Raw genomic sequence first — 12,569 nt, forward strand, 5'->3', positions numbered from 1 at the left:
CTTCTCACCTACAAAGCTCTTCATGGTCAGGCTCCATCTTATCTTAAAGAGCTTATAGTACCTTACAACCCTAGGAGAGAACTACGCTCCCAGAATGCAGGGTTACTGGTGGTTCCTAGAGTCTCTAAAAGTAGAACGGGAGCCAGAGCGTTCAGCTATCAGGCTCCTCTCCTGTGGAACCAGGTTCCAGTTTGGGTCCGGGTGGCAGACACCGTCTCCACATTTAAGAGTAGGCTTAAGACTTTCCTTTTTGATAAAGCTTATAGTTAGGGCATAGAATCGAATATTGTTAGGGAGTAGTAGTTAGTCACATAGTTTTCAGATTTATCTATCATATAATATAACTAAAGGGAGACTTGGCATACAGCCCGATCCGGTTGGGGGGAGTTCTGGCCCGGCCGGGCTGGAGCTCTCTTTACCTTGTCTATCTTGGTTTTGTTGTAATAATAGTTTTAGACAGCTTGGGACTTATTTTGATACACTAGTTAGGGCATAGAATCGAATATTGTTAGGGAGTAGTAGTTAGTCACATAGTTTTCAGATTTATCTATCATATAATCAAGAATATAATAGAACTAAAGGGAGACTTGGCATACAGCCCGATCCGGTTGGGGAGAGTTCTAGCCCGACCAGGCTCCTCTCTTTACCCTGTCTCTCTTGGTTTTGCTGTAATAATTTTAGACAGCTGGGGATTTATTTTGATACACTGAGCTCCTCTCTCCTCTATCTTTCCATCTTTTCATTTATGTGCATCCATGTCCCAGAAATGCTTGTTACTAACCTAGCTCTGGGGAGTCATTCCCCGGAGTCCTTATGTTCTTTTTTCCCCAGCATGTTCCCTTGGATCAGAGAGGCTCCAAAATCAGGGTAGCAGCTGTCGCCATGGTCCCGCTCCATGTTCTGTGATGCCATGTTCAACTGCTACACTGCAGTGCCCTGCTACGTCCTGCTACGTCCTGCAACGTCCTGCTACATCCTGCTACGTCCTGCTACGTCCTGTTACGTCCTGCTACGTCCTGCTACGTCCTGCTACGTCCTGCTATGTCCTGCTACGTCCTGCTGTGCCTTGTAATGCCGCACAGCGCCCTGCTATGCCATGAACTACTACAAAGAACTGCTACAAACTACTAATTTTTTCTATTTTTGTTATTGCCACTCTTCACTCTAACCCCAACCGGCCCGTCAGACACCGCCTACCAAGAGCCTGGGTCTGACCGAGGTTTCTGCCTAAAAGGAAGTTTTTCCTCGCCACTGTCGCACCGTTGCTTGCTCTGGAGGAAACTACTAGAACTGTTGGGTTCTTGTAAATTCTGGAGTGTGGTCTATCTGTATAGTGTCTTGAGATAACTCTTGTTATGAATTCATACTATAAATAAAACTTAATTGAATTGAATTGAATTGAATTGAAATGTATTTTTGGACCTAAACCATTGAGTGATTTATAAACTAGCAAAAGTACTTTGAAATCAACTCTTTGAGACACAGGAAGCCAGTGTAAAGACTTCAGAACTGGAGTGATGTGATCCAGTCTCTTGGTCTTAGTGAGGACTTTTCGAATCCTGTTGACACATAAGTCCTTTAATCCTTGATATATTCTTAAGGTGATAATAGGCTGACTTTGTAATTGTCTTAATGTGGCTGTTAAAATTCAGGTCTGAGTCCATGACTACACCAAGATTTCTGGCTTTGTCTGTTGTTTTTAACATTGTTGTTTTGAAGCTGAGTGCAGACTTTTAATCGTTCCTCTTTTGCTCCAAAAACAACCACCTCAGTTTTTCCTTCATTTAATTTCAGAAAGTTCTGGCACATCCAGCCGTTAATTTGTTCAATGCCCTTAGTCAGTTGTTGTATTGGACTATAGTCCCCTGGCAATAAGGTTAGGTAAATTAGTGTGTTTTCCGCATAACTATGGTAACTTATTTTGTTGTTTTCCATAATCTGAGCCAGTGGAAGCATGTTAAGAACCAGTATTAATGCAAAGAAAGGACTTGAGCATTTATTGTAGAGAATAAGTAGGCTGACACTGAAGTATTGAGACAACAGTGACTGAAAATCTAATTCAATCTACATATCGGTCTTCTTAAAGATCTAAATAGATTTTCTCACCTCAGAGTCATCTGGAGCACGTAACGATTAGCTTCTGTCCCTCTGAACCCTGAGTGACAATCACTCTGCAGTGAATGAGATGCTGTTTCCCCCCCAGTCTAACCAAGACTATACTTTCAGGGATCATTTCTAGAGTTTCTGACTTGAGGAATGTGTTTCTAAAGTGTTTGGTCTCGCTGACCATGATGATGAGTTGTGATATTCCTTTCTGAATGAGAAGCTGACAGAGAGTAATGATTCACTTCATATGCTCTCTGTCATTGATGATTGTTCTTTACTTCTTTAAGAAGCATTGAGGGTAGTAGTGGTAGTAGCAGATATGTATAAAACTAATATGAGTTAAGCTAATAAAACATGCTGAGCTTTTTTTATTAACTGAAGTTACAATCAGTCTTGAAGTATGCTTAGTCCATGGTGGACAAAGTTACTTGAAAGGGTTAACACCTACTTTCTTGACTTTGTAATACCTTATGTCCAGTGTAAAAATATAAACTGAGATAAGCCATAATTCATTTCTATTTCTACCTTTGCTTTTACTACTTTGACATGTCAAAAAGGTGTATTGTTTTAAAGCCCATCTCTACACATCCATGTTCCACTCCCACAGGTGTTTCCACTTGACTAATCAGACTGTGTGGCCTTTACAGGCTCAGCTTGATTGACATGTATTAAAGGGGTGGAACGGTACGCTGAAGTCCCGGTGGACGGGATGGCATGTTGTAACGAGGTTTGAGTACATACAGCAAATACTTGAAGCCAGGTTACTCTATGAGTGGATACGGGGCATTGAAGGTGATGTGGAAATCCTGATTGATTCAGTGATTTTTTGGCCCTATTTGTATTTTGATCTAAAGGCTGGCTAACCACTGTAGGGAGGAGACGTTGGACAGTTTTTTTTTGTCTCGTTCCAGTGATTGGCATGTCTGGGTGATGGCGTTGGATAATGCGTTAGCATGCTGGATGTATTTCCACTCACGTACCAACAACGCCGACACACAGTCCTCGTTTTATCCACCACTTTCTCACCTGTACTACTGGAACTGACTGGGAAACCAACGTTTCCCCGTGGGTCGCCACCACTCGCCGTAGGAGAGGCTGCTCTTCCTTAGTGCTGCTGGCTCTGACTCATATGAAGGGAAACATGGGGCAAAAGGTGAGAGCTTGCAGAACAAAAAAATCTGAACTTATATGTTTAAATTTGCACTTGTAAAAAACTATATTTGCACTTGCAAAAATATTCACACACGTGTGATCTTAATTTGATGTCACACAATGGGGGAAAAAAACACGAGAGCTTGTAAAAAAAATCTGAATTTGTAATTTGCACTTGTAGAAAATAGTCACAGAATATTCTGAATGTGAAGTCCCAGAAAAAATATTCACAAATGTGTAGATTGATATTTCCATGAACAGAATGACAGCTGTAAGCGTGTAGTGCAACATTTACTCGTGTACTTTATTTAAAATTCTGGTTCATTTTCCATCACAACCACAACTCAGTGATGACAACCTCTCAAACTAATTAGTACCTGTGGACTGAGTCTGTGGAGCTCTGAGCCAACAGGACGGGGGGGAATCAGGGTTCTATCACCAGATGAGGGACAACTCTGTCTGGCTTATTTATGTAGCATGGAAGCTACCGTTAGCTAACTAGCCAACGGCCGGGCCAACGCACAATCGGACTGAACATTGTTCTTGAAAAAATGCTAATAAACAGTAAAAAAAACTAAAAATAGAACTAATATATATTTCTTGTCCTGCCTATGCACCACTGTCTGTACTTTGCATATCACATTGCACTTTTCTGGTTTGACACAAACTGCATTTCGTTGTCTTTGTACTTGTACTCTGCACAATAACAATAAAGTTGAATCTAATCTAATCAACAAAAAAAAAAATGGATGTCTTTGCACAAGAGCAGTACACACAAGTATGCACCGTTTGGGATGTCATTTCCTCTAACTCCAGTAACTGTGTGTGTGTTCAGCAACTTCCTATTATTTAACCCTCTGAGACTTAAGGTCATTTTTATAGCTCATTGTCCGTCTGCTTCTATTTTCTATAAAAGCTTGTAAAACATCAACCCTGGTGTCTCCAGTCAAGATATCAACATCCTTTCTTTCTGAACAAACTGGGCATTAGAATACTTGTGCTGCACTGAGATCACTTGAATGTTAAAAATGGTTGTAGGACCTTAAGGGGAACATGAATCTTCCAGATATGTATTGATATCACACACAGAACAGTACGAGCTGAGCCAGTCTCCTCTAAAACCCTTCTCATATGTCCTGGGAGTCACACTGGGAAGAAATAAACATCAGAACTTATACAACTATGCATTTATTTTTAGCTTAATTTACCCAACAGAACAGCTTCGGAGTCATTGGAATGAGTTGAATGGTGGTTGTCTCGCTCCCCCCAGCGACAGTGAGCACCTGTGAGCTGAAACCCCCCCCCTCAGTCAGCATGCCGACTCAGCGTCAGGAAGTGTAGCGTGATCAGGTCTTGCTAACAAGGTAGCGATGGATTTCTTTTGGTGTTTTTCAAAGGATCGTCCTGACTGAGCCGGTAAAAGGGAAACAGAAACTTAAGAAAGCATTGTTGGAGGAACAGAGAAAGAGGCAGACTGACCGAGGGAGGAGTCAGACACAAGAAAACATTCAGAAGATGGAGGTGGAACTCGATAGACAAAACCTGCAAGCAAAAAGCGACTCCTCTTCACTGAGGTGTGGAGGTTTTCAGATTTTTTTGACTGTTTTCTGAGATCGACTTACACTTATCTTTATTAATGCTTTGGGATGACTCCCACAAGGATATTGTAATATCACTGAATAAAGGAAGAAACCTGGGTAAAATATGTAATGTTAATGTTGTACATGGCTTCAAAACCTGTAAATGGAACTGCTGTGGCTGGAACTCAAACCTGGGCAAAATGATTGAACTGCTACGATATAAATCATAGTTGAAAAGTAACACACCTGTTGCCTTTCTGCTGCTTTCTGCTCTGTTCATAAACTTTTCAATTGGTTGTGGTTACCAGACACGGGCAAAGGGCAATCCTTGTTCCTGCCTGTGTCTGTGGATCCTCATGGAGGCAGCTTGTAACATTGATTTGGTCCCTTATTTGTGCCATCAAATCCGGTTGGGCGAGTAACCTTTCTGGCTAATCTTGACAATAAAGCAAGTAACCACACAATGAAAACTACTGCGATGGCTGGGAATAAAACCCAGGTCAACTGCTTGGAATGGCAGCTATGCTCACCACTATACCACCATCCCTGGACAATGCAATGTTGACTGCAAATCTTGCAACACATCTGGTCATTGAGACTGATTTTTGCATTAATTACCATAAACACAAGGAGGTCACTACAACCCACAACACTGTGCTATACAAAAATGCTCAAATCCTTCTCAATTGTTGAGTAAAGCAGGACATGGGTAAAGTGCAGAGTTGGTAGACACTTGTTAAATTAAACATCCACTTTATTGTTTTGTAATTCCTGCTGCATTATTTCCATTTTCAGAATAAGAGCTCTTCTGGCTCTTTGCTAGTCAGGACAACATTTGTTGGAGATGCCAGGGATTGAACCCGGGGCCTCATACATGCAAAAGCATGCGCTCTACCACTGAGCTACATCCCCAAAATACTCTCTGATCTGTTGTGATTTTTGTGTGCCTTCAATATCACACATGTGGCTATTATGAAAGAAACTGGCAAGCAAACACTAGCAACACTTTGAAAGGTTCCATGGTGTAATGGTTAGCGCTCTGGACTCTGAATCCAGCAATCTGAGTTCGAATGTCAGTGGAACCTGTTTTTAAGCCACAGCACAGGTGAAAAAGATCAACCTTTCAACTTTCCACATCTAGTTTAAAGTAAGCTTAGGTTCAAAATGGAGCTGATCACGGAGGAGGATTCCTCCCTAACGGCCGCTCTGCTCTGCTCCGTGCCCCCACTGTCCGGTAATAGTTAAAGCAGATAAAAACCTAAAGATCACTCAAAAGCTTCAAGATAAAACTTTTTTAAGAAGCTTCTTCATGTTCAAGAGAAGGCCTGTTTCCAGCCAGACTATGAATTGAGTCATGAAATCACTGATATTAACATGCCAGTCCCATATGGTCTAGCGGTTAGGATTCCTGGTTTTCACTCAGGTGACCCGTGTTCAACTCCCGGTATGGGAATTGTTATCAAGCCGACGAAAGTCTGCAGCAAGACCTGTAAGATCTAAATGAGAGCTGTGTTAACCCTATGCCCTGATAGGCATATCCCCCAACCTAACTCATGTAATGATACTCAATAGACATAATATATGTCTCAATGATCAAACACTGTAAAACTTTAACTAGACATGGTGGTGGAGAATAGGTGAAAACCTGAATCCTGACTGCCAAACCGCACTTCTTGCAGTGTTTAATCAACAAGTGATGTATGTATTTATGTGCCCTGTATATATTTATGTGCCCTGTTCTTGGCATATCTATGTTTTCATAAAATCACTGTTATTATTCAACGTGTCAGTCCCATATGGTCTAGCATTCTGGATTCTGCCTAAATAACCTTTAAACACATTCTTAAGGAGTCCTCTGTAAACTACAATCAGTAGATCTGAGAAAGCTTTCAGTTAGTTTGATTTTACATTCATTTGGCCTAAGTGGTGTCCAAAAGGTCTTGGTTTCTGCTTTTAAAGACTTCTAATAGTAAGGAAAACCCTGGTTCTCACCCAGGTGGCCCTGGTTCAACTCCCGGTATGGGAATTGGTATTTAGCTGGTGAAAGTCTGCAGAAAGATCTGTACGATCTCTGACATTGGTCCGGTATTAAATCAGAGCTGTAGTTACGTACGTAAAAAGGCAAAAAAGTGGAAGATTAACTCAAGAAGTGTTTAATGAAGATGAGCAAGTACAGCTGTATCTGTATCTGTTAACCATATGAATTATCTGTATCTGTATCTGGTGGGGCCAAACCCGGAAGTGGACAGGATTTAGGCTGAATCCCATTTCTTTGTCTTACCCCAACCCCTTGGCCCTTGAAACCAAGGGGTAAGGGGTAGGGGTGAAAACATACTCCTTTGAAATGGGACACCACTTGGTTAAATCACCATTCAGTATTAATCACAAACTTCCAAGATGCCGTCTCTGTCTGTTGATTGTGTGGTTTGGACAACAGTGGCATATGCATGTATATATTTATATATTTTATAGTATTTAGGTTCACTTGGTGGTGCAAAGGCAGATGTTCTTATCTGTGTAGTACTTAGGTCTGTTTGCAATCTGTATACACATGTCTGCATGGTGTGTTGTATATCTGTTTTAGTTATCACCGTTTTGAATGTCATTGATGTTCACAAAAACATTTTGTTAACAAAAATCTGTCTTTATTGCTGATAAATCGAACATAACAGGCAAAAACATTACATAAAATTATGTTACAGAACCAGTATCTACTATTAGAACCATAACTAACATGTCACACACATAAAAAGGCACTCATGTGTGTAAAACTAAAAAAATACGCACAACACCACAAACCCACAACTACAGTAACTACAGCTCTGATTTAATACCGGACCAATGTCTGAGATTGTACAGATCTTTCTGCAGACTTTCACCAGCTAAATACCAATTCCCATACCGGGAGTTGAACCAGGGCCACCTGGGTGAAAACCAGGGTTTTCCTTACTATTAGAAGTCTTTAAGAGCAGCAAACAAGACCTTTTGGACACCACTTAGGCCAGATGAATGTAAAATCAAACTAACTGAAAGATCTACTGATTGTAGTCTCCAGAGGACTCCTTAAGAATGTGTGTAAAGGTTATTAAGGCAGAATCCAGACTGCTAGACCATATGGGACTGACACGTTGAATAATAACAGGGATTTTATGAATACATCCATAGATATGCCAGGAACAGGGCACATAAATACATACATCACTTGTTGATAAAACACAGAGAGAAGTGCGGTCTGGCATTCAGGATTTCACCTATTCTCCACCACCATGTCTGGTTAAAGTTTTACAATGTTTGATCAGTGAGACATATATTATGTCTATTTATTATCATTATATGAGCTAGGTATGGGGAAATGCATATCGGGGATAGGGTACATACAACTCTCATTAATAAATCTTACAGATCTTGCTGCAGACCTTCATCGGCTTGATGACAATTTCCATACCGGGAGTTGAACCCGGGCCACCTGGGTAACAACCAGGAATCCTAACCGCTAGACCATATGGGACTGGCTACATGTTAACAACAAGGATATCATGAATCACTTCATAGTCTGGCTGGAAACAGGCCTTCTCTTGAACGTGAAGAAGCTTCTTATGTAAGTTTTATCTTGAAGCTTTTGAGTGTTCTTTAGGTTTTTATCTGCTTTAACTATTACCGGACAGCGGGCCCGGAGCAGAGCAGAGCAGAGCGGCCGTTAGGGAGGAATCCTCCTCCGTGTTCAGCTCCATTTTGAACCTGTAAGCTCACTTTAAACTAGATGTGGAAAGTTGAAAGGTTGATCTTTTTCACCTTTGCTGTGGCTTAAAAACAGGTTCCACTGAGATTTGAACTCAGATCGCTGGATTCAGAGCCCAGAGTGCTAACCATTACACCACGGAACCTTTCAAAGTGTTGCTAGTGTTTGCTTGGCAGCTAGAAGAGCTCTTATTCAGAAAAGTGATATTACTTTTTAACTTTGATTTATACAATAGCAGTGCAAGCATTTTGCCCAGGTTTGATTTTCAGCCAACACCAGCTTTTGAAGCCATACACAACATTAACATTACATATTCCACCCAGGTTTCTTCTCTAATTCCGTGATCTCACAAAATTCAAAAAAATCAGAAAATCTTCACGGGCTGTAGCTCAGTGATAGAGCACATTTTGAGTGTCAATGCCCAGATGTGTTACAAGATTTTCAGTGAGTATTGTATTGTCCAGTGATGGTGGTATAGTGGTGAGCATAGCTGCCTTCCAAGCAGTTGACCTGGGTTCGATTCCCAGCCATCGCAGTAGTTTTCATTGTGTGGTTACTTGCTTATTTGTGAAGATTAGCCAGAAAGGTTACTCGCCCAACCCAATTTGATAAAATATTAGATCTCTGTTATGGTACAAATAAGGGAGCATATCAATCAATCAAGCTGCTTCCACGAGGATCCACAGACACAGGCAGCACTTTGCCTGTTAACTACTACTAACCAATGAAAAGTTATGAACATTTGTGCAAAACAGATATGGCACAGCTATTCAGATTGTTGTGACCAGTGGTTAAGGTGATGGACTTGAGATCCATGGGGTCTCCCTGAGCAGGTTTGAACCCTGCTGATAACAAAAAGCATTCTTTAAAAGTGGTAGCAAACCCATGACACATCACAGTTGTGCCTTCATGAACAATATTGTGTTATCTCAAGTTCTGGAAGCAACTTTTTCATCCAATGTGTTACAAGATTTGCAGTGAACGTTTGGTTGTCCAGCAGAAATGCAACAGGTGTGCCAGTTTTTGACCATGATTTATATCAGCACAACAAGCACTTTAACAGTACATGTTTTACAGTTTCTATTTTACTGTATTTATGTGCTTGTACGTTTATGTTTTGTTTCTGTATTATGCTCCAGTTTTATGAGTGTTGCGGCAGGTATGAGCATTGTAGAGACTTCACTTCAGACAGTAGCAGCAACAGATACTTTGTTAAATATCAACAGACTGGAAATAGCCTTACTGATGATACAAAGTAGGGGAGACCAGGACAGTTGTAACAGGGGACGGTTGTAACACCTTGAATTCCTCCAATCAGAAACACTCTAGAGTGATGACACTCACTGTGCTCGTGCTCAGCTCGTTTCCTCCATTCCCAACAAGGGTGCTACATTTGAAACTTCCTGAAGGAGTTATCAACAAAAGATTGTTTTTGAGGTAAAAAAGTACCTTTTCTTTGTGATTTACTTTTTGGATGCCGTTATAAGATCAAATGTCTATGAATTCAAACAAGTATTATTAGAATCACTGTTTGTAAGCTAAAAATAGAAATGGCTAACAAGTGTCAAACTAGTATTTAAGCTAGCTGACATGAGATGAAAACATGGCTGGTGATACTGGGACAGTTGTAACGCCCCGTTACAACTGTCCCAGTATCACCAGCCATTTTATGAAATGTCTTTGGTGTGGGAGATCTGGGTCCATTCCCACTGGGGTACATCAACCACTGTGTTCCAGAGCATACAAAGCATCAGCTTATGTAATGTAATTATTATTTATACTATTATATAAAGATAGTCAGTGGAAACATGTGATTGCTTACAGCATGCCAAATATCAGAAAGAGGAAGACAGACAGGGGAGTCCCATTTCCTGTGCTGGAAAGGGCTTCTGATGAAATCAGACAGGGAAAGTCAGTCAGGGGAGTGGCCAAATCATATGGCATTTGCCATGTGACCCGCACCGATTCCACAAGAAGAGAAGCCAGGGATCAAAGACACTTCCCAAAGTTGGATATTGGACTCCGAAAAGGTTTTCTCAGTGGAGCAGGAGCTCTCTTAATTGACTACCTGATGCAGGCAGTGATTTATACTATGGACTGAGTCCAAAGGAGGTAGGCTAGATATGTAGTAAGTAGTTAGAGTAGGCTATGCTAAGCATTTGTTCTGTATATTAACTAATTTTACAACTAATTAACAATTAATATTATTTAGGTCCGGAAGTTTGCTTATGAATTGGCAAAGACCTACAGTTGTAGGTACCCAGAAACCTGGCAGAGAAGGGATGGCTGGAGCCGACTGGTTCACAGCGTTCTTGAAGAGGCAACCCATCTCTCCATAAGAAGCCCTCAGGCTACAAGCCTCTCACGGGCTACAAGTTTCAATGAGACAAATGCAATACGTTTTTGACAACTTGTTTTCTGTGCTGGAAAAACACAGATTTGCTGCACAGGACATCTGGAACATGGATGAAACAGGTGTGGTGGAAATGATCTATATCTCCTCAGACACACTTCCCGAGGCTCACAGCCTCACACAATACAAGATTACAGAATAAGCACTAAATAAAACAAGTTTTTCTATACAGGAAAGAACCACAGTACAGAATCCGAAAAAATTGTGCCAGAAAGGGAGTCAAGCAAGTAGGTGCAGTGACCTCTGCAGAACGGGGGACACTAGTTACGCTTGCCTGTGCAGTGAATGCATTGGGGAATTCCATCCACCAATGTTCATCTTCCCCCGGAAGAAAATCCATCCCTCCTTTACCAGTAATGGCCCTCCTGGCTGTATCGGACAGCAAATGGATCTGGGTGGATGCAAGGGGAAGACTTTTTGGTCTTCCTCAAGCACTTCCAGACTCACACCAAGTCCACACTGGAGTCAAAAGTGCTGCTAATTCTGGACAACCACACTTCCCACCTTCTGTGGAGGGGATTAATTTTTGCAGGAGCCATGGCATTGTCCTCCTCTCATTCCCCCCACACTGTTCCCATAAGCTGCAGCCCTTGGATCGCAGTGTATATGGGCCACTGAAAAGGCTGGTTTACAACTGCTGTGACAGCTGGATGAAAGCGCATCCAGGAGCCAATGACCATTTACGATCTGCCAGGCATTGTGAAGAGTGCTCTTCCCCGTGCTGCTTCACCGGCAAATATTCAGGCAGGGTTTGTGTGCACTGGAATTGGCCTTTTAATAGGAATATTTCAGTGACAGTGACTTTGCACCATCCTTAGTCACAGAACCGCCCACTGCCAGCAGTGACACCAGGTTCCATCTTCCTCTACAACTCCACCACCCGATGTGGTAACGGTGGTATCCTCCATGCCACTTAATGCATCATCCCTGTCACATGTGTGGTGTCCGAGCCTGAGCCATCCTCCTCTGCCATGGACACAACTTTTTCACCTGTGTCCATCCGTCCACACCCAAAAGGGCCCAAGAAAGAGCAGACGACAAAGGGCAGGGAAAGAAGGGAAACCGCTGTCCTTACAGATACTCCTGTAAAAAAACAACTGGAGGCTGAAGAAAGCAAGTCTGCAGCTAAAAGAAAAATGAATTTCGGCAACAACAAAAATCCAAACCGAAGAAGCAGAAGATTCCGGACTCGTCCGATGATGAAATGAATTTGCATTGTGTGCTTGAAGAGCTTCTCCAGGTCAAGGGAGGTCTGGCTCCAGTGCTGTCCTGTAAAGGCTGGGCACACAAGGACTGCACAGATGGAAGGGAGTTCTACACTTGCCACAACTGTGACTCCGACTAGGCCTACAGAGCCCCCCACCCCCCCTCTCTCTCTGTTGTTGAGAATGTTTGAGTCATGTTAAAACGTTTTTTAGGTGTTTAACCCCTCATTCTGTTGGCTATATAATCGAATGACTCTTTATTTTTTGTCATGTAGTATGAAAAAAGGGAATAATTTCTTAAAAATATGAAATAAAAAGTCACAATAACTGACTGATACATGATGTTTCCATGTTGAGTATATGATGATTCATTA

General features: G+C 41.7%; 3 non-coding genes and 1 pseudogene across 3 annotated transcripts; 3 read left to right on the forward strand and 1 right to left on the reverse strand.

Moving 5' to 3' along the window:
- Nucleotides 1–2,210: 2,210 nt before the first annotated feature.
- Nucleotides 2,211–2,415, forward strand: LOC116676850 (uncharacterized; annotated as a pseudogene).
- Nucleotides 2,416–6,219: 3,804 nt separating this feature from the next.
- trnae-uuc (transfer RNA glutamic acid (anticodon UUC)) lies at nt 6,220–6,291 on the forward strand. Its single transcript has one exon. It is a non-coding gene; the product is annotated as a tRNA-Glu (tRNA).
- Nucleotides 6,292–8,274: 1,983 nt separating this feature from the next.
- trnan-guu (transfer RNA asparagine (anticodon GUU)) lies at nt 8,275–8,346 on the reverse strand. The gene has a single exon. It is a non-coding gene; the product is annotated as a tRNA-Asn (tRNA).
- Nucleotides 8,347–9,040: 694 nt separating this feature from the next.
- trnag-ucc (transfer RNA glycine (anticodon UCC)) lies at nt 9,041–9,112 on the forward strand. Its single transcript has one exon. It is a non-coding gene; the product is annotated as a tRNA-Gly (tRNA).
- The last annotated feature ends 3,457 nt before the right edge of the window (nt 9,113–12,569 follow it).

This window comes from Etheostoma spectabile, unplaced genomic scaffold (assembly GCF_008692095.1).
Source record: "Etheostoma spectabile isolate EspeVRDwgs_2016 unplaced genomic scaffold, UIUC_Espe_1.0 scaffold00003857, whole genome shotgun sequence".
Classification (NCBI taxonomy): Eukaryota; Metazoa; Chordata; class Actinopteri; order Perciformes; family Percidae; genus Etheostoma; species Etheostoma spectabile.